The following is a 27103-nucleotide window of genomic DNA, read 5'->3' as shown; positions in this document are numbered from 1 at the left end:
GTTGCCCTCCCACCTGATTACCAAATAATTAGACTGGATAGGAAAAATATGAAAGGTGCCGGCATAGCAATTGCCTTCAAAACAAATATCAAAATCCATATGGTAGAGGCCATTCAGACCACCTGGGGTGAACTCTGCATTTTCACTATTGAGAACTCAAAAAGAGGAACCTGGAAAGACTTCCTTCTTTACAGACCAACCGGAAATAAAACCCACTTCCCCAGTAACCTCATTGAGACAATTGCACCATATGTACTAGCTGCAGACAACTTTCTGCTACTAGGCGATTTCAATTTCCACGCCGAGCCTAACACAGATCCTCACACTTGTGACCTTATCTTCAGCCTAGAAACTCTTGGCCTAAAGCAGGTGGTCACCGGCCCTACTCATGTTGCAGGCCACACTTTAGACTTATTATTCACTAATTCCCCGAATGTAAAAATAGATCAACCTATCCCTATTCTCTGATCCGATCATCATGTTACAAAATTCCATCTGAGCAGGTAAGAATCACAACCCCAACCCACAAAAGAATACAAGCTAAGTAGATCATGGAATAAAATAAAACCAAATTCCTTTGCCGCCCATCTTACTCCCCTCCTTCTCTCTGAAGAAATGAATACTAACCAGGTAGCAAAAAAGTTTGACTTAGCAATCAATATTTCCTTGGACATTATTGCTCCGAAGAAAATTACCAAAATGCCCAAAGAAACTATCCCCATGGCTTACCCCGACTTAAAAAGTGAAAAACGAATAGTAAGAAAGGCAGAACGCAAATGGAGAATCACGAAAGATCCTGTGGATAGACAACACTATAAAACTTTGCACCACCATTACATGGAAGGCATAGCGACAACCAAAAAAACGTATCTAGGCAACCGGATTAACCAAGCAGCTAACTCCCATAAAGAATTTTATAAGATTGTGAAAGAATTCACCAACCCATCTCTTAACTCACCATCTCTAAGCGCCTCCCAGGAATGGGTAGACTCACTCTCAGATTTCTTCATTACCAAAATAAATGACATCCACAAAGCATTTCCTCAATCAAACAGTTCTCCACTGCAGCAAAATTCTGCGGTATCTCTTCCCAGCACTATCAAATATCTGGAAAATTTCAAAACAATAATAAGGAGGAAATATCTCTACAACACTTAGGAAAATGAAATCCGGTTCGCCAGATGATCTAGCATCTCCACAAATTCTATTCAAGATTGAACAAACTCTCATTCCCAATCTGACCAAAATCCTGAACTTATCACTAGCACAGTCAACAGTTCCTTCTCACTGGAAAGAAGCCGTAGTTAGACCGAAAAAAAAAAAACATCTGCTGACCCTAAACAACTATCAAACTACAGGCCTATCTCACTCCCCACCCTGTTCGGGAAAGTAATGGAATCCATGATCAATATTCAATTATCCAAACACTTAGAAAACAATAAAATCCTTGATCCATCTCATTCGGGCTTCCTGCCCCATCACAGCACAGAAACGGCCCTGGTTGAGATTGCCGATAACATCAGGCTCTCTCTGGATGCCAGGCAGTTTGCCATCCTAATCCTGCTTGATGTGTCGGCGGCCTTCGACCCCATATCTCATAGCATCCTTCTGGAGCGCCTGAGGGAATGTGGTGTCAAAGTTCCCGCTCTACAGTGGATTAGAAGCTACCTCTCAGACCGGTCCTTTAAGGTAAAAATAGAAAGATTCTCATCCAAAAGCCAGTTCATCGATAAAGGCATTCCCCAAGGATCAATTTTAAGCCCGACCCTTTTTAACTTATACATGTCACCCTTGGCTAAAATAATTAGAGCGCATGGTTTCGATACCGTGACTAACGCCGATGACACACAGTTACTGATCACTCTTGGTCCCGACCACATCAATACGCAGCACAGATTCATACAGTGCATGTTAACTATCAATGACTGGATGTCCAACAACCATCTCCTGCTCAACGCAAGTAAGACTGAGATTCTGCTTTTTGGTGACTACCAAAACCTTTGGTCTTCCGACTGGTGGCCACCCTCATTAGGGCCGTGCTCCCCACCCAAGCACGCTGTCCGCAACTTAGGAGTAATAATGGACAATAAGCTTTCTATGGCTGATCACGTAAACACCCTGGTACGTACGTGCTATGGCATAATGCGATCCCTCAAGAACATTTTTAAATGGATCCCACTTCAGTCTCGCCTACCCCTGGTTCAGGGACTAATTATCAATCGCCTAGACTATGGAAATGCACTGTTTGCATCCATAAACAATAAACTCCTATCTAAGCTCCAGGTGCTGCAGAACACCGCAGCACGACTGGTTTTAAATCTCCCTCCACTCTCCCCATCGGTTCCCAACATAAGGACTCTTCACTGGCTCCCCATCAGAAAGAGGATAAACCTATCTGGAAAAAAAATTGACCAAATATCAGCCAATAAGAACTCTCCGTTCAAACAGCAAGCGCCTTCTGACCATCCCCAAGGTCCGCACCATGAAGAACAGTTGTAGGTCCTTCTCCAGAACTGCGCCAGAGCAATGGAATGCACTGCCCCTACAGCTCCGCCTAGAAACCAACCATAAGTCGTTTCGTAAAGCCCTTAAAACGTGGCTCTTCGAAATGCTCTGTCCCGACCCGGCCTCCAGCTAGCGCTATGAGACCTACGGGTGAAATATGAGTGTAATAAATATCAATACATACATACATACATACATACCGTGGTGACGCGGGCAAGCTACGGTGTCGGGAAGACCCGCAAACAGTTCCTTGGAAATGCAGGGCATCATGGACCTTGTGCTTAGCTCCAAAGAAGCAGTGTCATCGGCATCAGTTGTGGAGGTTGGTCCAGTAGTCTTTGGGCCCTGGAAGCCACATGCGTTGTAGATAGAACTCCATGAGGTTGATGTCAGGAGTGCAGGCTTCAGCAGGCGTAGGGGCTGTGGTGCAAAGTGGAGCGGTGCGGCATGCGGTGCCCTCAAGTTGAGGGGCAGGCGGTGATGTGTCTGTGAGACTAAGGCTGCGGTGTGAAGTGGGGGGATGCTCATCATGGTGCTGGCAGGTAACAGTGCAAATAGTGTTGTCATCATTGCTACAGCGCTTTTGTCGGTAGACAATCTGGAGTCGATGGTGCTGGCATCAGTGGTTCAAGGCTGCAGTGTGGGATGGGGCAGTGTGTCGAGTGACTTATGGGCGGAGCCCTCAGGTAACGGTGCAGGCAATGGCATCAAAATGCATTGTTGGGGATATCAGGGCGGCGGTTGGAAGCAAGGCTGTGTGGAGTGCGGTGCCCTCAGGTCACGTGCAAGCAGCGACTCAGTTGTGATGTCAGGCGACTATGGTGAGACCAGGTTTGTGGTGCGAAGCAGGCGATGCGCTCTGCGGTGCCAACAGGTCACTGAGCCAGCAGCGGTGTCGTTGACTACATCTGGTTGCTTTATCTTCTGTTGCAGCACAAAACACACAGTTCCAGTCCTGGTAGAGAATGATCTTGAAGTCTTTGCAGAGACTTTTTGAACAGGGGGCAAGCTCAACCTCAAACCCTTGGAGAAACTCAGAAAAATAAGTTCTAGAAAGTCCAATCCAGTCATTTCACTGCCTAAGACAGAAGCATTCACTGCAGACCAACACAGTAAAGCACACAGCAAAGTGGTAGTTCCTCCTGACAACTTCTTAAGCTCTTCTTCTTGGCAGGTTCCTTAGTCCAAAAGAGTTCTAAAGTTTTTGGGTGAGAGCCCCAATATTTATCCTCCTTTTCCCTTTGAAACTTTCGGCAGCAAGCCCCACTTGCTCAGTAGAATCCAGTTATTTCCTCTCAAGTCCAGCTTAACTACAGGAGGTGGAGACCGCATTGTGAGAGCAGACAGCCTATTCATGTTCTAGTTAAAAACTCCTCCCACCACTCTAAATGCAGAAAGGTCTATTCAGCCTGGTTATTAGTCACCCAGGAAAGCCAAGACACACCTCAATCCCCCTTGTAGCTGCCTAGTGTGAATGCACATCCCTAGCTCTTGTCACTCCAAAACCAGACGGTGAATACGCAAACAGGCAGAGGCACACATGATGGTTAAACAAGAAAATACCCACTTTCTAAAAGGGGCATTTTCTAACATACAATTAAAAAACCACCTTTACTAAAAGATGTGCCTTTAAATTCTGAGCCCAGGGAGCCTAAACCCCATTTCACTATATTTTCCCAATTGAAAGTTACACTTGTAAAATGTTATAAGGCAGCTCCAATGATCTCCTATGGGAAAGACAGCCTTAACATTGTGAAAAACGAAATGCAGAGTATTACACCAACAGGACATGTAAAACACACCATTCATGTCCTACCTTTCACATAAACTGCACCCTGCCAATGGGGGTACCTTGGGCCTACTTTAGGGGTGCCTTACATGTAAGAAAAATGAAGATTAGGGCTTGGCAAGTGGGTGCACTTGCCAGGTCAACATGGCAGTTAAAAACTACACGCAAATACACTGCAGTGGCAGGCCTCAGACACATTTGAAAGGATAATGTGGGTGGCACAACTTGGGCTGCAGGCAGACTAGTAGCATTTGATTTACAGGCCCCGGTAACACAGAGTGCACTTTAGTAGGGACTTATCAGTAAATCTAACACCCAGGGATCACTTGCTCTTTGGCACCAATCAGCAATGGCAAAGTGACCAGAGTATCTAAAGCGTCAAAAAACGAAATCCAGCACCCAGTCAAAAAATACAGGTGGTAGAGGCAAAACGACTGAGGAAACCACGCCAAGGATGCCAGGTCTAGCAATGTTTTAGATTTTTGTACGACGTGAGATAAACTGTTGTACTTTGGAGTGCCCTGATGAGCTGCAAACGAAAAGAAGGTAGCTCCAAGCACTCGGAGTTTATGGTGATATGGTATATTTGTGGTCATAGTAGCTTCTGAATGTTTTTGTATTGGATCTAGTGCTTTGAATTTATTCTGGGGGAGTATGCATCACCATCTTTCCGATTTCTTGTTCTATGCCACACTTTTCTCTCTGTGCTCTAAGGTTTGTCTTGTGGAATCAGTCATGTTTGTTTGTTGCTGAGTCCTGCGAAGAATAACCCATGTTTTCAAAATGTAAGTTCACATACATCACGACTAGCATGTGCTTCCTAACAAGAGCCCTTGTGAGTGCATGCTAATGGGCACTTCAGTATAAATAGCCCTTGCTTCGTGCTGTCTTTATTAGGGCGTCGGGGTAGCGGCTGTGGGGAATATTTGAGAACATGTGTAAAACGCATCTTCAAAAACAACAAATGCCACAGTGTTTATTAGCAGTGTTGTTGTGTGCATAAGAAAATTAACATATGGCAAAGGTGGCATAGATGATTAAAACCTCTGTAGTCTGGTCGAGGACGGCTCTATTAGGTGTAAAGTATGACATTATAAGATTATGCCAGCTCCACCTAGATGGGAATCATTCATATGTTTCTTGAACCTCTAGTGTTCACTGTCAGCAACAGCATCTTCATGACCTGCCAATAGCACTGGCCCTGCCTGATGGGTACCTCACTGTCACTGCCAAAGTCTATGGCCCACAGGGAATGCCAGCTTGCCCACCATGTGATGTCAAAGTAAGTGTATGTGTATGGAATATTATATGAGCATCGTGCTTTTCAGAATGCATCATTTCTGCCTTTATGGTGCAATTTACCAAATAGGGGCAAGGAGAAGGTTTTGGTTTTTGGGTCAGGCTATCAGCAAAAGTAGATGAACATCTACAGATATGCATAATTGTCGATATTCATACACCTCTACAGGTAGTTTCACAACGCTTAAACACAAGCATGGTTCCAACCGGACAGAACATGAAGGGTTCTCTCCATGACAGAAATTATTTTAACAGTTGAGCAAAAAAGTTGAATATCAAAATACACATTTGCACACACCTTTGCACCTGGTGGAAATTCCACCTGCATACATTTTATGTTTTAGATTTCTTCTGGATATGTAAGGTTCTTAAACAGTAATTTAGTAAAACTGCGGGAGCCTCCTCTGAATCCCCTTCTTGTCTGCAATGTGATTCAAAACATAGGAGAAATCCAATCAGAGTTGGCATCAGGCATTGGGTGGAGAATCTTAATGGTTTAATGGCTGCAGGCACAATGTATGTTTTGGAAATGATCCACTTAGTTGGGTTATATCACTAATCCTTTAACCATCTCACAGAGTAGATGCCCAAATGTGCACATTGTACATTATCTCCTCTACAGGAAAACCATATTGTCAAAGGTGGTGGCTGACACTCCCACAGACAAGAGTCAGATCTATGTAAAAGCTGTCCTAATGAGAATTGATTCACAGCCATCCTACAATTTGTCACTGCCCCTGCAAAGCAGTGCACATCACAAATATTTCCTCCTTAAAGGAGATATGTTATGGTCTAAATGGGGGGTGGCTGCTTAATGCATGCACTCCCGCTGCAGGACGAATATGATCCTCTGTGCAAAACCACTCCCCCACCTCCAGCAAATCTGGGAGTAATCTATTCCCCTTCCTATCCTGGTAAACTGTTGACTGTGATAAAAATCCGACCCTTTCCAGGGGAAAGGGGAATGAAAGGAGGTTGTGAATGCACCTGTACAAATGTACTTATTAAGGGCGTTCACACAATTCCAATGGTACCCACTCCTTGGAACACCTTCAAACTCCCGTTGCTTCACACCATGAGTGGGATTTATGGGTGAAGAGATCTCCATGCCCGGAAATGGGTTTATGCCTGCCCAAATCTCTCTGTGACGTCCTAGCAGAGGTGATACAAGTACATTCGGCCATAAATGTACTTTTACGATCACATTTTCTTTTCTAAATAATTTGGTATTTAAATACAAAATTTTTCGTCTGGAAGAGAACATTGGCAAAATGTGTCAAAGGGCTCATTTAACATGGGAAGGGGTTTTGATTACCTGTACTTCAACAATTAAATTCGTATAAAAAGTTGAGCACGTGCAGTGAAGTCAGAACAATTTTGCTTCAGGAATGAGAATAAAGCCCAATATATTTGTTCGCATCTGCTTTCCTGTACAACCACTTTCCATCACAGTTCTGTCAGGCGTAGAGTAATATATTCTTCAAAGTACAGCACACATTTTTTTCCATTGCTTATTCACGCAGAACTAGAATTAGGAGGGGTCTTTCGTGTGGAGAACAACAATAAAACACGTGGCTATCCACCAAGGCTGAATAGAAAGAGGAATAACCTATACTTTAGTGTGTGGAGAGGAATGCTAGTTAATAGGCTCACTTAAGATGTGGGGGACTATGCACAAAGTCATTTTTAAGAAGTCCTTTAGTACTCTTTCCCATATTCTTACATGTCTTTGAGATTTGGTTACAAAACATTTAAAATGGGAATATTCAGATATAATTAATTTAGATAGAAAAGTACTGTGTCTTCCATGCACTTTTATTAATTGGGTGTTAGGAGTTTTTTGGGCTGATTCACAAAGGCATGTAAAAGTGTGTAAAAGAGTACCAATTGCTGTATTTTTTAAAGCTTTTGTGAATCTATTTGTATATGTAGTCTGCTCCCTTGGAGAGGGACTAAACGGGAGGAGGTGTCCACATTCCTGAACTTGTGACCTGGGTTGTAATTACATTTTTGCATTTTAACCTAAAAATATTATCACTCTGAACAAAGCACTTTATCCCACTGTACCTAAAAATGTACATCTATAACATCCATTAACAGTCAATAGGTCTTGCATTTAAAGGCTAGTGCTGACCTATTGGCTTTGCTAATGGTTGCTGTGTGTAATAACGCATTCATGTGTATCTGTTGGGATTCACACGTGCATGTGTGCACACAGCAGACATCTTCTCCACCCTTCTAGATGGCTGCCCTGCGTACACATTCTTGTGTAATGATGCCATTGGTGTCTATTTTACTTTACCATTCCAACATGGCTGACAGTCATGTTGAAATGATAAAATGCAAACCAACGAGCTCAGCCAAACTCAATAGGTCTTGATAGCATTTTCTGTTACAAACCAGAGCTATCTGTTTGCAACCTAATAGAGTTGTATGTTATCTTGTTTGTGTTTTAAAATATACTACCCTCTTCTATAATAGCATGAAAAATAGTGGTGTATGTTCTCTCTCTGTCTCTCGCTAGTATATTTAAGAACTATTATGAGGAATTAAGATACTGCTGATTGTGGCAGGGCTTTACTGCGAGTACATACATTACATACAAGTGAGACATGATTGTAAGTCAACATAGGAGCACTAAATCATTAGGGTACGTGTGTTAGTCAGGCATAGAGCATAAAAACTAAACTAAGGTTCTGAATGGTAATTTGTGAGATCACCACCTTGTTTTTAGATAATATTTTCAGAGCTGTAGGTTATATTTAGAATGCAAATCCTCACCACCAACTTCTCCTGTCCTAGACTCAATACGTTACGAGATTCAAATCAAATTATGTTTTACATGTATTATTTTCCATATTTAAAAACATATACATACACATATACATATATCATATTTCTATTTTCCTTTTGTCACCCTATGTGGGAAGGGTATGCCCAGACGTAGGTCCCATGCTCACTGCGCCACTGGATTCAAGCTAGTCAGGCTGATGAGGGATGATGCCCTGAAACTGGTTCCAGGATTCTTGTTTCCGGTCCAGTATGGACCTGGCTTGGCAGTTCGGGCTGGACTGTTCCCATGAGAAACAGTATCTTGACTGATTTGCATGTGGCTGGGTCCAAACTAGGGTGGTGTGGTGAGAAAAAGAACAATGGATTAAACCCAGATCTTTATGACTGGGGATGAATGTTTGCAGTGTTCAGCATTCCTTCCATCATTTATTCCTTTTGCTTTAATCACCCTAAGTGGAAAGGGTATGCTCAGATGTGGGTCCTGTGCTGAATGTGGCACTGGATTCTAGCTAGCCTGGTTGATGGGGGTGATGCCCTGAAACCGGTCCCAGGAAGCGTGTTTCCTGTCCAGGGAGGACCTGGTTTGGCAGTTCAGCTGAACTGTTCCCATGAGTAACAGGGTCAAGACTGATTTTCATATGGCTGGATCCAAACTGGGGTAGCGTGGTGAGCAAAAGAACGATGGCTTACACCCAGATCTTTGTGAATGGGAGTGAATGTTTGCATTGTTCAGCGCTCCGTCGATCATTTGTTCCTTTGCTGCAGGCCCACTAGTAGCAATTGATTTACAGGCCCTGGCACACTCAGTGCACTTTACTAGGGACTTACCAGTAAATCAAATATACCAATCATGAATAATCAATCATAATAACAATTTCCCTAGGGAGCCTTGCACTTTGACACTGATCAGCAGTGGCAAATTGCCCAAGGCATCTAAGCCAGCAAACACGAAATCCAGCTCAGCATCAAAAATAAAGGGGGTAGAAGCAAAAAGTATGGGGAAACCATGCCAAGGATGCCAAGTATAACAGTCTCTACAAAAAAATGTTGGTCAGCTTGTTATACTGTGATTGAAAATGTTGCATATTTTTCCAGGTATGAGAAAATTTAGTGAATAAATAATTCCCTTTGTAATGAGAAGGAGAATTGATACCATATAAAATTGGTGACCGGGCTGTTAGGCAGAGGACAATCAATGGTATCCCTAGCAAAATGTTACCACATTGGCAAAGTTAACATTTTTTAAATGTTCTTCTAAAGGCAACAGGGAAGTAAAACTATCAGGAGAAGAATCTAATCACAGTATGCTCTCATTATCAATTGCCTGTGTAACATCTTGTGCGCTAGTGCCTAAATATAAAGTGGGCACCCTAGTAGCATTTCTTAGCTAGGGGGTCATTGTGGTAAAAACGAATAATATAATTAAAAAAATGATGAGTAAGAAGGGCAGGGAGCATTAAAAGTCAGGTAGTGGTGGGTTTGGGTGTAGAGAGAGTGACTGTGGTAAGTAAATTACTTTTTTAAGCAGTTCAGGTCCGCAATAATCCATAAATTGAGACCACGGAGGATGGACAGCCCTGTTAGCCATGTGAGAAAGCCATCTGAATCACTGTTTTGATGGCTTATAGGGCTATTAAGAAGCCAAATTGTATGTATGTACATGGGTGTCTTTGTGTGTATATGTGTTGTGCATTGTGTGGTGGCATAAGGTATTTTACAAATACGTACAATATATTTTCTGGGAATAATCACTTTCCAGAGTAATGTGCTGGCTCTTGCATGGGATAAAGTGAACACAGGAGATTTTCATTCTTTTCTGAAATGTAAATATCTGATTAATATAACTTTGGATAAAAGCCTTCTGTCATGGAAACACAATTTCCTTTTTTTCTACAACTAAATTGGTAGACATCTACTTGTGAATATCTTGTATGTAGACACTATTGTGCATTTCTGGAGTACCTCAATGTACCTATATTTTAATCTCTTTAAGAAGAAGCTTTACATTTGCTATTAAACTAATGCAGGAGCAATGCAACGCCGTTTCAACATCACTGGTTTCAATCAATCATGTCAAGAGAAACAAAGGGGATATGTACAAGCCCTATCGCCACTGGAACGTCACTTTTTGTGACGTTCCCCGTGGCGATAGGCGCCTTGCCTTATGTATGAGGCAGAGTTAAGCTACTTAATGTGGTTCTACGCTGCCTTTGTAGCCTTTGGGCGTGCAGTGGGTGTTGTAGTGGGCGTTCCACTGCAACATCCATTGTATTTGACGCTGCCCCCTATGTACAAGGTTGCTGTATATAGGAGGCAGCGCCAAAATTACGATCAGGAAAATCCTGGTCTTAAGTTGGCGAAACGAGGAGAAATGCATTTTTTCTCCTCTTTTTTTCTTTTTCCATATGTGCTGCCTTGTACAGCACGGTATACAACTGTTTCAATGCAGCTTTTACAATGCATACTGTTTCAACGCACACCATTACAACGCAGGATCCTTTACAACAAATGCCTTTACAACGCATGACATTACATAGCAGATGCTATTACAAAACATGCCATTGCAACGTAAGTATAGGTAAGTATATCATTTTATTTAAACATTTTTTTAATTACAATTTTTTTTTAATTAATTTAAAAAATATTAAAAATAAATTAAATAAATTAATTTAAGTAATTTTATATATATAGTTTGGGTTATGGGGTACAGGGGTATTTTTTAGTGTTCAGGGCTAGGTTTGGGTTTTGGGGTACAGGGGTATTTTTAGGGTTCAGGGCTTGGTTTTGGTTTTGGGGTACCGGGGTATTTTTAGGGCTCAGGGCTTGGTTTGGGTTTTGGGGCACAGGGGTATTTTTAGGGTTCAGGGCTAGGTTTGGGTTTTGGGGTACCGGGGTATTTTTAGGGTTCAGGGCTGGGTTTGGGTTTTGTGGTACTGGGGTATTTTTAGGGTTCAGGGCTTGGTTTGGGTTTGGGGGTACAGGGGTATTTTTAGGGTTCAGGGCTGGGTTTGGGTTTTGTGGTACTGGGGTATTTTTAGGGTTCAGGGCTGGGTTTGGGTTATGGGGTACAGGGGTATTTTTAGGGTTCAGGGCTGGGTTTGGGTTATGGGGTACAGGGGTAATATTAGGGTTCAGGGCTTGGTTTGGGTTTTGGGGTACAGGGGTATTTTTAGGGTTGAGGGCTGGGTTTGGGTTTTGGGGTACAGGGGTATTTTTAGGGTTGAGGGCTGGGTTTGGGTTTTGGGGTACAGGGGTATTTTTAGGGTTCAGGGCTAGGTTTGGGTTTGGGGGTACAGGGGTATTTTTAGTGTTCAGGGCTAGGTTTGGGTTTTGGGGTACAGGGGTATTTTTAGGGTTCAGGGCTTGGTTTGGGTTTTGGGGTACTGTGCATTTTTAGGGCCCAGGGCTTGGTTTGGGGGCACAGGGGTATTTTTAGGGTTCAGGGCTAGGTTTAGGTTTTGGGGTACAGGAGTATTTTTAGGGTTCCGGGCTGGGTTTGGGTTTTGTGATACTGGGGTATTTTTAGGGTTCAGGGCATGGTTTGGGTTTTGGGGTACAGGGGTATTTTTAGGGTTCAGGGCTAGGTTTGGGTTTTGGGGTATAGGGGTATTTTTAGGGTTCAGGGCTGGGTTTGGGTTTTGGGGAACTGGGGTATTTTTAGGGTTCAGTTTTTAAATAAATATTTTAAATAAATTAAAAAAATTAATTGTAATAATTTTATTATTTATTAATAATAGTTCTTTAAAGATATTCGGGTTCTTATTAAATAATAACACCAATAATATGTATTCCTGTCAGTGCACAATCAAGTCTGGTCTTATGCCAAAGACCCAGTGAGTCATCTGTGCCCACGAGTCTATTGTATCCTTGATCAGTGTCACCCATGCCACAGAACCCGCTTTCTGACTCTGCTGGTGCTGTCCGTGCTGTAATACAAGTCATGCTGCCCGCCCGTCGCGGAGGACTGGAGTGAAAGCGCACTGCGCTTTTATTATTGCGAAGAGGAGCCCCCAAAGCGTGTTCTACAATGCATTATGCACTCAGCTTCGGCTTTTGGAATATATAGCAGTACTCAGCAGAAGTTAAAGAAACATGAAACGTGGACCTTAGGCAAGCATGTGTATCTCTAGACAGGTCTTTTTTAGTTCAGGGCTTGGTTTGGGTTTTGGGGTACAGGGGTATTTTTAGGGTTCAGGGCTGGGTTTGGGTTTAGGGGTACTGGGGTATTTTTAGGGTTCATGGCTAGGTTTGGGTTTTGGGGAACTGGGGTATTTTTAGGGTTCAGTTTTTAAATAAATATTTTAAATAAATTAAAAAAATTAATTTTAATAATGTTATTATTTATTAATAATAGTTCTTTAAAAAATAAAATAAAGTCATTGTTATCCCTACACTATCCAGCACTTACCCTACTATTACACTCCCCTGGAGTTAGAATATTATTTATAAACACCTAAACTATTTTTTAAAATATATATATATATATATATATATATATATATATATATTTACAAATAAATTAATTAAAAAATAATTTAATATATAAACATAATTAAATATTTATTAATTAATTTTTTCAAATAAAATAATATACTTACCTATACTTACGTTGTAATGGCATGCGTTGTAATAGCATCTGCTATGTTAAGTCATGCGTTGTAAAGGCATTCGTTGTAAAGGAATCTGCGTTGTAAAAATTGCGTTGTAAAGGTGTGCGAGGTAAATGTATGTGATGTTACGTCATACATCCGTTCAGCACACATGGAAAAAGCAAAATGCCATGGTTTGTTTATGTACAGGAAGGTGTCCCTAACTGTACATAATCAAACCTTTATATAAAATTCCATTTTGTAACTTTCATGTATGCTGCACAAAGCAGCACACATGAAAGTTACAAAAAGGCATTTTAGGATTGTTTATGTGCAATCCTACACATAGCCAATCCTCCCATCCACATAGACACCCTTGCACTCTGGTGCAAGGGTGCCTGCGTTAGCGCTAAGGTTAAACTTAGCGTCATCGCAGGGGGAAATGCACGGCTGCACCACATTCTTGTAAATATGGTGCAACCTTATGTTTCAGAAGTGGCGGAGCGTGTCGCTATGCCAAGGAGGCTAATGACACGATCTGCCCATTCCTTGTTAATATCCCCCAAAGTGCTTTGAATTCTTTGCCAAGGTCATCAAATATATTTATTATTTATTTATTCTTTATAGTTTGATTAATTACAATCTTACATTGAAACAATACTCCAGTATGAAACAGTTAAAACAAGAATAAAAGTGCAATATATAATTGCTTTTAACCCAGTTGCATTTGATAAAATCCATTTTATAGCATATTTTTTAAATGTTCCATACAGTACTAATAGTTTTTTGATTGTGTGGACATCTTTGACATGTTCTTCGGAAATGACAGAAGAATGCAACGGGAAAGGAGAAGAAAGAATGTTGTTCATCAGTTGTCTATATCACTGGAAGATTTATATAATGGTGCAACAAGAAAATTGGCTCTGCAGGAGAATACAATTTGTGATAAATGTGAAGGTTGTGGTGGTAAAAAAAGGTGCAGTGGAATGCTGTCCTACATGCAGAGGCACTGCCATGCAAATGAGAATTCACCAAATCGGGCAAGGAATGGTCCAACAGATCCAATCTTTGTGCATGGAATGCCAGGGCAAAGGAGAGCGAATCAATCCAAAAGACAAATGTAAAAGCTGCAATGGAAGGCAAATTGTAAGGGAAAAGAAGATACTAGAAGTTCACTTGGATAGAGGCATGAGAGATGGTCAGAAGATTACGGGGCATATTACCATGCAATAGCGATAATTATCGCTATTGCTTGGTTAGCGGGAAAAAAATATCGCCGAGCACCGAGGATTTTTACCGCTGAGATACCTTGATATTATCAAGGTTTATCTCAAAAGCAGTAAAAATCCTGCGAAATGCATGAATATCGCTGAAAAATCCGCGATATTCATGCATTATCGTGACAATGCTCTTAGCCATGTTATCCACCTTCCATTGGATAACATGGCTAAGAACTGCTTTTAGCAGGTATTAGCTTTTGGCGATATTTGCGCTTAGCGCGAATATTTCCAAAAGTTGTCAATAGGAGTTAGAGATGTTAGCGACTGTTTTCAGTTGCTAACATCTTGGCACGCCCACTTTGCATGTCATTAGCGATAATTATCGCTGACATGCAAAGTGGGCCCCTAAATGCCCGCTATCGCCTACAAGCTGTCGCTAACTGGTGTTAGCGACAGCTTGGTAATAGGGCGATAAAATTATCGCCGCATTAGCGGGAAAAAGTCCCACTAATGCGGCGATAATGCCCTTGGTAATATGACCCTACATTCCATGGAGAAGGTGACGCAGAACCAGGATTGGAACTAGGGGACATAGTCATAGTCTTGGATCAAAGAGATCACAGCATATTTACAAGGCGTGGTGATGACCTCTATGGAAATCGAGCTAGTTGAGGAACTGTGTGACTTCCAGAGACCAATTTCTACATTCCACAGAAGAACTATCGTCATAACTTCTCATCCTGGACAAATTGTCAAACATGGTGATGTCAAGTCAGTGCTGAGTGAAGGTATGCCAGGTATGCAGGCAATATGAGAAGGGACGTCTGATCATTAAATTCAAGGTGAACTTTCTAGATAATGGGTTACTTTCACCTGAAAAGGTGCCCTTCTTGGAAAAACTTCTGCCATCAAGGAAGCACATTTAAGAAACGGAAGACATGGAACGAGTAGACTTAGTAGACTTTGACCCATCCCAGCAAAGAAGACGTAACTATAACGGAGAAGCGTATCACGATGACGACGAAAATCACCCAAGAGGAGGTGTTCAATGTCAGACACCTTAAATCGGTCCTAGAGGATTTTAATACTTGTTGTGACACCTTGGGTCATATTACCAAGCAATAGCGATAATTATCGCTATTGATTGGTTAGAGACAAAATTTTACCGCAGAGCTGCGGCGATTTTTATCGCAGATAAACCTTGGTATTACCAAGGTTTATCGCAAATGCGATAAAAATCGGCCGCAATGCATGAATATCGCTGAAAAGTCAGCGATATTCATGCATTACCGAGCTAATGCTCTTAGCCATGTTATCCACCTCCCATTGGATAACATGGCTAAGAACTGCTCAGGGCAGGTGTTAGCTTTTGGAGATATCCGCGCTTAGCGCGAATATCTCCAAAAGTTGGTAATAGGAGATAGCGATGTTAGCGACTGTTTCCAGTCGCTAACATCTTGGCACGCCCACTTTGCATGTCATTAGTGATAAATATCACTGACATGCAAAGTGGGGCCCAAGATGGTCGTTATCTCCTACTAGCTGTCGCTAACTGGTGTTAGCGGCAGCTAGGTAATAGGGAGATAATTTTATCTCCGCTTTCTTGGCTTTTAAAGCCAAAAAAGCGGAGATAAACCCCCTTCTTGTTTTGTATTCTGTGGTGGACAGACTAAGGAAACAAAAACCCACGGGTTACTTTTATGCTCGTTTTAAAATTCGACCTTATATGTTAAGGACACAGAATTAATTATGGAAATAAAAATCAATATGTATATGAAGCATCGTTCTAGTGCGTAGAGAGATGCTTCATATACATATGTTAATGAGATAACAGTATTCACTATAGATATAGCATTCCCTTCTCAACATACGTTCTGGGTTCTACAAATTTCTAGAATTTTTTTTCCATCTTTCTCACGTATTACTATTAGAACCCAGGCAACTAAGCAAAAAGGTAAATGTATGTATCATAGCTAGTTCTATGCGATGCTGGGAAGGCGTGGGATACGAACGGAAATGCAGCTTCAGTTTCTACTCTTGAGTCGGTGAGTTCCTTTTCAAGCTGCTTGCTCGTCGCCTTCCGCCGAAGGTTGGCGGAATCTGGCCTCTGTGACTCCGTAGACAAGGCCTTCGCATTTCTTTCATCCACTTCATGAGGAGAGAGAGAAGCACGCGAGGGCCGGTGTTCGTCATCCGGCTAGGAGGGACATGAACATGAGATGATGGCCGCGCGCTGATTGATGCACGCGCCTGGCAGTGCGTGGGAGCATTGAAACATCCTTGTCCGTGCACTGCTTCTGGGTGTACTGAAAAACAAACATATACTGGAGGAAAGTCATCGTTTTTGCATTCGTTTCTTTCCCGTTGCTGAACAGCTCCAGCGCAGGCCTGTGTCAGAATGTTAATGCTTTAATTGTCAGAATAATTGAAATTGAGGATTTCGCATATTTAATTCATCAAAATAAAAATAAAATAAACGACATTGTGTAAAAATGGTAGTATTCGGGTTCTTATTACATAATATCACCAATAATATGTATTCCTGTCAGTGCACAATCAAGCCTGGTCTTATGCCAAAGACCCAGTGAGTCATCTGTGCCCACGAGTTCATTGTATCCTTGATCAGTGTCACCCATGCCACAGAGCCCGCTTTCTGGCTCTGCCGGTGCTGTCAGTGCTGTAATACATGTCCTGCTGCCCGCCTGTCGTGGAGGACTGGAGTGACAGCGCACTGGCTTTTATTATTGCAAAGAGGAGCACCCGAAGCGCGTTCTACAATGCATTATGCACTCAGCTTCGGCTCTTGGAATATATAGCAGTACTCATCCGAAGTTAAAGAAACGTGAAACGTGGACCTTAGGCAAGCATGTGTATCTCTTGACAGGTCTTTTTCATTTCTGACTTCATAATGCACAAATCATTTCGACGCCACCTCAAAGTGCACTGAACCCATTTAGATGCATGTGAGCAATGGGTTAGTTGAATTGCTGCTTACGTCGAAGCACACCTAGGGGCATATTATCAAGGGGGAAAGCGGAGATAAAATGATCTCCCCATTACCTAGCTGTCGCTAACACCAGTTAGCGGCAGCTAGTAGGAGATAGCGACCATCTTGGGCCCCGCTTTGCATGTCAGTGATATTTATCACTAATGACATGCAAAGTACGCGTGCCAAGATGTTAGCGACTGGAAACAGTCCCTAACATCGCTATCTCCTATTACCAACTTTTGGAGATATTCGCGCTAAGCGCAAATATCTCCAAAAGCTAACACCTGCCCTGAGCAGTTCTTAGCCATGTTATCCAATGGGAGGTGGATAACATGGCTGAGAGCATTAGCTCGGTAATGCATGAATATCGCTGACTTTTCAGCGATATTAATTGCATTTCGGACGATTTTTATCGCTTAGGAGATAAACCTTGATAATAGCAAGGTTCCTAAGCGATAAAAATCGCTGCAGCTCGGCGATAAAAATATCGCCGCTAAACCAACATAGTGATAATTATCGCTAGTTGTTGGTAATGTGCCCCCTATTTTGCTATGTAGAAAAACATTTAAAAAAATGTAAAGACTCATTTTTCCGAGGCTTATCAATCCGTTTCAAAGATCTGGGGGCATATTATCAAGCAGGGCGATAGTCAATTATCGCCGCTTTAGCGGCCGTTTTCGACCGCTAAGCGGCGATAATTCTGTTGCCCTATTAGCAATCTGTCGCTAACTGATGTTAGCAACAGCTTTTAGGCGATAGCGAGTGGTTTGGGGCCCGCTTTGCATGTCAGCGATATTTATCACTAATGACATGCAAAGAGGGCGTACCCAACCAGTTAGCGACTGTAAGCAGTCGCTAACGTCGCTATCGCCTATTAGCAAGGCAGGCGTAGCGATGGAAATATTTGCGCTAAGCGCGTATATCTCCAAATACTAACACCTGCCCAGACCAGTTCTTAGCCATGTTATCCAATGGGAGGTGGATAACATGGCCAAGAGCATTTCATCGCTAATGCGTGAATATCGCTGTATTCTCAGCGATATTCACGCATTTCGCCGCTATCGCTGGATATTTTAGCACAATGGAGAAAAACGTTGCTAATAGCATGTTTTCTCCGCTAACATATCCAGCGATAGGCAGCGATAAAAAAATCGTCGCTTAGCCTATTTATCGATAAATATCGCTACTTGTTGGTAATATGCCCCAGAGTTCATTAAACATCCAATCAGACTTTTAATGGTTTATTATTGCTAAGTTTATTTGTTAATTCATTCTTCCAGAACTCAACTGGCCAACATGTGTTTCGCGCTCACATACAATCAAGAAAGTCGCTTTATCAAGGCCTTATTTAGTGTGAAAGCGCTGATACACAAACTCATTCAATCTAATCATTAAGATCAGTGTTTCTCTACATTTTATGATAATGGTATTCTGTTGGTCCAATATGACAATAAAAAGAATAAGTAAACTATGAAGCTTTATCAGCAACTGGCATGATGACCGTCATCCGATGAGTTGGTACATGGAAGACTCACTGGACGTTTAAAGGACTCTGGGGCATATTATCAAGGGGGTTTATCTCCGCTTTTTTGGCTTTAAAAGCCAAGAAAGCAGAGATAAAATTATCTCCCTATTACCTAGCTGTCGCTAACACCAGTTAGCGACAGCTAGTAGGAGATAGCGACCATCTTGGGCCCCGCTTTGCATGTCAGTGATATTTATCACTAATGACATGCAAAGCGGGCGTGCCAAGATGTTAGAGACTGAAAACAGTCGCTAACATCGCTATCTCCTATTACCAACTTTTGGAGATATTTGCGCTAAGCGCGAATATCTCCAAAAGCTAACACCTGCCCTGAGCAGTTCTTAGCCATGTTATCCAATGGGAGGTGGATAACATGGCTAAGAGCATTAGCTCGGTAATGCATGAATATCGCAGACTTTTCAGCGATATTCATGCATTGTGGCCGATTTTTATCGCATTTGCGATAAACCTTGGTAATACCAAGGTTTATCTGCGATAAAAATCGCCCCAGCTCAGCGGTAAATTTTTGTCTCTAACCAAGCAATAGCGATAATTATCGCTATTGCTTGGTAATATGCCCCCCTGTCTCTATCTCTGAAACTGATGGATCGACCTCGAAACAATTTAGGGTTCATTTATGAGCTCCTGCGCCACTTTTGCGCCAACGGTGTGTCACTTTATGTGACGCACCAGTGGCGTAAAACATGTGCCATGTTGCGCCATATTTACGAAGTGATGCATCTAGGTAGATGTGTCACTTCGTAAACCCCTGCGCTATATTATACCTGCGCCAGGTATAATGTATGCAGGGTGGGCGTACCCCGCAAGAAAGGGTCATAGGAGTGGTGCAGCGAAATCTATGAGATTTCGCTGCGCCACTTCTAGGATGCTATTGCATCAAAACTGTACAGCAGGCGTAAGGGTGACGCAGGCCCTTTGTCTTTTAGTGTTTGTTGAAGATAGTGGCATCTGAGTTCAGCACTAAATAAGTTTGTAGAGGCCTGATAGTCTTCTAAAGTAGGCCTTATATCCCCCCTCCTTTTCTTGTATAGAAAAAGAACGTATTCAGGGACACCTTAAAGATTTTGGGGGCCCTGGGCTAAACTTACTTTGGGGGCTCCTTATTAGAAACAGATTTGAATTAGTGATCCAACTCTGTTATGCCCTCTTTGGCCACGTCACTGACAGTGCACAGGTACAGTGGTTAAATTGGTTAAATTTTATGATGCGGAATGAGTTTTATAATGCTTATTTAAGAGTTTCCCTTTCCTAATCCTCGATAAAAATGCCATGCATTTGGGGACTGAAATCTCTGTTCAAAGCAAAACTTCCACATGAAGGAGCAGTATGTAGCATCATGGGTTTAGGGAGTAGCTTACCTTTGTATAACAGGAGTAAGTTAAAGTGACTAACACGAAAAACACAACCTTTCATTGTACCATAATGTGGGAGTAAATGATGCATAGCCTGTTCCATAATATAGCTCTCCACACACCAAAGTACAGCTTCCCACGATGGTGGTTTTTCCTCTTTCTTCTACTGTGGTTGTTCCTCTTTCCTGCAAATTCTTTGCCACATTTCTGTGACCTAACCTAAAAGACTGCATTGTCAATTGAGATAGCCAGATATACTTCATGCAGGGGCGGCTCCACCATTTGAGCGGAGGAACATTGCCCCACAAGCTGAAAAATAAAATGGAAATAACAGTTATTTATTATCATTATATTTTCAGCATCCCGTCTTGAACTGAGTACCTGGACGGGGTGGGGCCAATGCTGCCGAGTGGCAGCAGCAGGGAGCTGAGTGCTTTAAAACGCTTATGTCTCTTTGACCAACCGTCTTGGGACGGCCAGCCAGACATGCGCATTTTAAACTTCTCTTACCTAGCTGTCTTAGACAGCTGAGTTAGAGAAAGCGCAGGCCTCCAGTGCTCCTAGGAGCGCTGGGAGAGCCTGCTCTATCCAATCCTGGTGCTGCTCTCATGCTGTGAGAGTAGCACCAGGATTGGGTAGTGCAGTTTCCTGCATCAGGAGCTTCCAGAAGACACTCGAGGGAGGAGTACGTCGCACTGCTCGTGGAAGATAAGTCTATTTTCTTTTTCTTTGTGCCCCCGCCTCACCACCCTCAGTACATGCCAGCCACCATTGACATCATGTTTCTGGATTAGAGTACATGCAAGGGCAGCCTCTCAGTGCACAGAGTACATACATCCCAGAAAATCCAGTCCCATATATGCAAAACAAAATGTGGGAAGATAATGTCAAAAGATGCATTTTTGTACCCTGAAAAGAGAGGCCTCCAGCATAATTTAAATTGCAAGGCCGCTAACAATCCCCAATAGATCTTAATTAAAAATCTTCCAATTATCATCCTCATGTTCAAGTTGTTAGTGATGGTAATGGAATGCATACATTTAGCAGTAGGTTGAGGGAGGTTTCAGTACAGCCCGGACTCAAATTCTGTCCTTAGTGCTTTTCTTTTGCTGCATCCCATGGCAGAGCTCATCAGGAGGCAATGGCTTATTTGATCAGTTTAGAGACAGGAGTCTTTTAAAGAGCAGATTTAGGGGCATATTACCAAGATTAAGCAATAATTATCGTTTAACACGGTTAGCGGCAATATTATTATCGCCGAGCTCCGTCGTTTTTTATCGCAGATAAACCTTGCTATTATCAAGGTTTATCTCAAAAGCGATGAAAATCGGCCGCAATGCATGAATATCGCTGAAAAGTCAGCTATATTCATGCATTACCGAGCTAATGCTCTTAGCCATGTTATCCACCTACCATTGGATAACATGGCTAAGAACTGCTCTGGGCAGGCGTTAGCTTTTGGAGATATTCGCGCTTAGTGCGAATATTTCCAAAAGTACGCCTTTGTAGGTAATAGGAGATGTTAGTGACTGTTTACAGTCGCTAACATCTTGGCACGCCCACTTTGCATGTCATTAGCGATAAATATCGCTGACATGCAAAGCGGGCCCCAAGATGATCGCTATCTCCTACTAGCTGTCGCTAATTGGTGGTAGCGACAGCGAGGTAGTAGGGAGGTAAAATTATCGCCGCTTTAGCGGGAAAAATTCCCACTAAAGCGGCGATAAGGCCCTTGGTAATATGCCCCTTAGTTCCTCTGTCAGGTTTGGATTAAGATCTCTTCACTCCTGTGAATTAGGATCCCTTCACTCCTTGGATCTTCCCACACTGTTTTACCCACTGACATTTTTATAATGAATTATTTGTATTAATACCTAAAATAGGAGGATAAAAAATACTTTAGCCTATTCGGGGGTTCTGGCTGGTATGTAATTAACAGTGCAATTTTGTTACAAAAGTATTTAACAACACACAGTCAGATAAAATCTGAGCTACAATAGAGTAGTGGAGAAATGTCCAAATGCTCCATATCGCTTCCATTGGCAGCCAGTAGCATGAATACTCCATTTCAAATCAGGTTATTTACAGCAGCGAAAAACAAAGTTCATCTTTTCACCGTTTTGATGCATGCCAGTACCTGTTTCAGTGGTGCTTGCTCAAATGTCTCAGATTGTATTCTAAATCCTTTTTTAGTACGAATGTAGTGTACATTGTCTGGATAATACACATATGGGTGTAGTTAGTCTGTGTCTTTAATTGCACTATATAAGTCTAACACTACCTTAAGAGCGGAGGAAGAATGTTATTCACCTTAGTTTAATATCTACAAAAAGAAGAACATTCAAAATACCATGGCTCTGTCTTCTTTGCCTTCAAGGTAGATAGTTATGAGTAATAGTGAAGAGACAGCAATTACTAAAATACCTGATTGGCAGATTTACACATGCTTTCTTACTTTTTACTATTGGAGCAGCACAATTTAGGCTCCACCCTTCCAAGTCACAGGAGCGCAATATTTAAGTGCACTTAACACTATATACTCTGTGTGCCTTAACTTTATTAACGTGAGTGAAGCATTCAAATGTACTCCTGAAGTGTATTCATTGTAAACAAGCATTTGCAATGCAATAGGTCTCGCATTTACGCAAGTTTGAGCTACTGGCATTGTAAATGACAAGCCTTTTTTTTTCTTTTTTTGATTTTTAAAACCAAAAGAAAAAAGGCATTGCCATTTACAATGCAAGTAGCTTAAACTCACGTAAATGCGAGACCTATTGCATTGCAAATGCTTGTTTTTAGCAGATATGAGCCTTTCATTTATCATCAACATGGACAAGAGGCCAATATGCTCCACCATAAGCCAAGCCCAATGTACCACCTACTGCCGGCAGGTAGATGTGTAATTGCATTGCTACACTGAGTATTAACATTACTACAAATAGCATTTAAGTCTGTGCCACACACCTGATATGTTGTGGAACATTGTCAGGTCCTTTGCAAAGGTTAGTCGACTTTTAGTTGCCTGCTGCAGTAGTCATAAGTTAAACCAGTAGAGAGGGAAGCTTTTGCTCCCAGTATGTGTGAGAAAATAGCGAAATAGTGAAATTAGACTGCAACACAATGTGTTAAATTACACCATATAATTCGACTTTTTTTTCTCGAAATTTAGGGACACATACCACTATATGTTTCTATGTCACTGCAATATTCCAGTGGCGCAGCACACAATCCAAGGGTCCTTGCTGCATAGTCACCCCCACCCCAGTATTTGGCTCTTAGATGTTGCATTGCTCTAGTAGCCTTGATTAATGGTAAATGAGATTACCATTGCAAAACACCCGGCCACGTACACAACTTGAACAAAATAAAGCGTGTAAAGTAGCCACAGGATCTCCTCGGGGTGGCCTCAACCTTTAACAGTCCCCTACCTAATGCACATTTGAAGTAGTGATAACATGACAATCACAGGTCCTGACACCACTGAACTCCACCACAATTCTCTCCATGCTCCCTTAAAAACTGTACTTCTATTTATTAGTCTTATTCCTAACATGAATCAAAGAAGGAAACTTTCCCCATTAACGAAATCCAATTCATAAGATGGATGTGCAAGGAAGAGAAGAGTTCCTTTAAACAAAAGCAACAAAGCCATATCAGAGGCCCCATCGCCGCTCCATCACATCTTTGTAGCGGCTAGTGAGCTGCGACATTTCAGTGCGCTACAAAATATCACAAATAACCGATATTTTACTCCTTTTTACTTTGATTGCAGAAATGTTTTTTTTAAATAGTGTTATTGTACTTTTGAATACCTTTCTTAAAATATTGCGATTTTCATTAATTTTAATATAGTGATGTTGTGCAAATTGGATCAACAGCATTTCACGTATTTTTCTTTTCAAATGAACAAAAATCCTGCCACCTTAAGCAAATGGACAACGAGGCTTGAACGTGAAGTTGACCCCGCCCTCCCTCCAAACACACTCACACATCCAATTAAAAGCACCGTCCAGCATGGAGAACACGCACGCCCAATGGCTTTAGACGGCTCGCATTCCCAAAGAGGGTGTGTCCCATGCTCCTGTCAGGACCGGACTGAAAACAATAAACAAGCATTGGTAAAGATGTTCCCGCAGCCCCACACAGGCACACCTTCGAGCTGGACTGGCACTTTAACTCGTGCTGCTTTGCATGCAGAGACTCTGGAGCCCAGGCGGGCAATGTTTACAGTGAACATACATGTGCCAATAGTGTGACATTCAGTTGATTTATTTGGCAGCAGGTGTCAAATATGACACGAGTGAAGCGGCCAGTTAGGGGTTAAGTGGCAATTGCGACAATCCATTAGAAAGGCGCTAAAAATGGAAAGAAAGCGCTATGAAACCTGGCACCACTGCCGAATGACCAAAACTAGGTGAACAGTATTCCTTTCGCTCCCCAGGGGGAAACAAATAGAAAGGGCTTTAAACCCCTCCCACAAGGACCACCATGAGGAATCGAAACTTAAACAAAGAAAAGCAACATGAAATACACGGGAAGCCCCTCATTTTATCACAACACAGGACCCCCCAAAGCTTCACGAAGGGACCTTCCTTTCCAGGCTACTGGGGCAATGCTTATACTTTCTCATAGGGGGGGGGGGAGTTCACCATAAGTGCCTGTAGTTGCCCCAGGGTGCTTCTAAGCACCTTCGATATATACACAAGCATAAACCAACAGAAGCGGGGATGACAACCTGAAGACTCATAAAGGGCGATTTGCCCAAGATCCCGTGCGCTTATCTAACGGGAAAGCCATTTAAAGAATCGTGACAGCCCTGGTCAACAGCGAAGCGCCTTAAAGCGGTGGCACTATATGAAGTACAACGCTTCTTCACGGACTGGAAAAGGCGGTGGGCAGCTCGATCATATCGCAAACTTACCATGAAGCGGCGGCATCACACAAAGTACATACATGAAAATTCTGCAACATATTAACCATAAAAACAAAATGTCATATACTTTCCAGAAACAACAGACGAAATGTCACTTTTTACCCAAATGTAATGCCTGGGAAGGGGGTGTGGGGGGGGGGGCGAAGCAGCAATGAACCATCGCCCACCCTAACACACCCCTTTCTTCCCCTCCAAAAGCAAGACTCTTGGGTTGTCCCATTTGCAGTGGGAGCTGTGCATCCTGGCACGGATCTAACAAGTGCATTCTGGAACTTGTAGTCTTGTTCTACAGTGCATCTAGTGCGCACTACAAATCACTTAGGGAACGGGCGACCAACGCGGGACACATTACAAATCCACGTCAAGAGCAAAGGGTATTAAAGTTATACCCATGCCCACCCATCTAATGAATAACATAAAAATAAATAAAATAAAAAAGTACCCCTGATTGTCAGGTGGGCTTGTCGATTAGTGTGCTATCAAAGTTGGTACGGAGGAGGACTGGTCGGGGATGTGGTAGGCGTGTGAAAAAGGGCCCCCTAAAATTGGTGGGGTGTAGGGTCGCTCACCTTTCTCCTGCAGGGGGCTGTTCACCTCCTTTCTGCTGACCTGGGTGATGACGGACTGCCCAGCCATTCCCCCCTGAGGCTCCTGCCCTGCTGGTTTCGAAGCGGCCCCTTTCGTGCCGGGGCCCCTCCGGTCGCCGTTTTTGAATATTTGGTTTTGCTTAAGGGTAGGGAGAAATGGGGGTGCAAAACGAGGGGGGAAGGGGTAAAGAAAAAGGGGGGTGAAGAGAAAAAAAAACAAGGAACAGCAAAGTTTAAGACTAATGGGAGTAACAGCATGCTATCAGACAAACACCGGAACCAGGTAGCGTGTTCAGAGCGTTCGGGACTTCGGGTTGAAAGAAATGTTATCACAAATTTAAACAAGTACTCTGCTGTATTTTATTTATTAACTTAATCCAAATGTTCTTGTAACGTGAGGGTTGTGACGTACTTTCCAGAAGGCAGTCAGAATTAGAGCTCCGAGGCGTGGAACGCAGGCAAGAGAGGCGGGCTCTACTTCGATAGGCAGGAGCCTGCGAAGTTCCGGCAGATTCCCCGCCTCTGTAGCAGGGTAGCGGTGACGTAGGTCGTCCGGAGCGCGGTACCTTGGAGGCATAGGGAGCCCACAAGCAAGCAGGGATTTCGGGAGAAAAAAGCAGGGATTCCAGGAGTCATGCGGTTCTCGGTAGAGAGCAGGAAATGCATAACGGTGCGAGGAAGCAAAAAGAGCCCGGTGAGTGGGGGGGTGGGGCGCGTGTGTGGGTGTAACTGTGTGTGTGCGCTTGTGTAGCTGTGCGTGTGTATGTATATGTGTGGCTGTGTGTCTGTTAGCTCTGCGTGTGTATATGTGTGTCTGTGTGTCCCGATGCATTGTGCCTACGTGGGTGTATGTGTGTGTGCGCATGCGTGAGTGTGGCATTGTGTGTTTGAGAGAGGCTGTGAATCGGAGGCAGGGGATGTGCACGGCGCCGTGCGTGCCCACGAGGACAAATCTGAGACAGCAGAGGCGCGTGGCCGAACGCTGTCTCAGATTCCCAGGAAACTAAAAATAATAGTTGTCGAGCTAGAATGCATGCTACGCATGCGCAACTCTAGCTCGACCTAAAAACTAGAGAATCATGAACTTGTACCAGGGCCGAACTCGGAACTGAAAGCAGCCCAGGCAAAATTTCTCAAACTAGCCCCCGTCCAGGCGTGTAGGGAGCGAGCGCAGCGAGCTAGCCGAACCACTAGTAGTGGGGTTTGGGTGGGGGAGGAGGGGAAGGTTTCCCTCCCAAGAACTTTTTTGAAAAAGACAGACCAAAATGGTGAATTTTACAGAACATTTTCATAACATATTCAATTGTATCAACTTTCAAAGCACAGTAAATGTATGTATGTATGTATGTATGTGTGTTCTTATATAGCGCTCGACTTACCCTAGGACATGTCGGCGCTTGCCTTGGGAACCCGTCCTGGCTTTTCCCTGTGAGATAACCCGTACTGGGCATCCCCAAGGTGAAAGCCAGGCATCCCGCCGCGGGGGGGCCGTAGTGGAGAT

At 42.9% G+C, this 27103-nt stretch overlaps 1 pseudogene; it reads left to right on the top strand.

Moving 5' to 3' along the window:
- Positions 1–1392: 1392 nt before the first annotated feature.
- Positions 1393–15259, top strand: LOC147726607 (dnaJ homolog subfamily A member 1-like; annotated as a pseudogene).
- The last annotated feature ends 11844 nt before the right edge of the window (positions 15260–27103 follow it).

The sequence above is a fragment of the Lissotriton vulgaris genome, chromosome 3_1 (genome assembly GCF_964263255.1).
Source record: "Lissotriton vulgaris chromosome 3_1, aLisVul1.2, whole genome shotgun sequence".
NCBI classification, from domain to species: domain Eukaryota; kingdom Metazoa; phylum Chordata; class Amphibia; order Caudata; family Salamandridae; genus Lissotriton; species Lissotriton vulgaris.
Note: the sequence above shows the minus strand (reverse complement) of the source record. Positions and strands in the feature narration are given on the sequence as shown.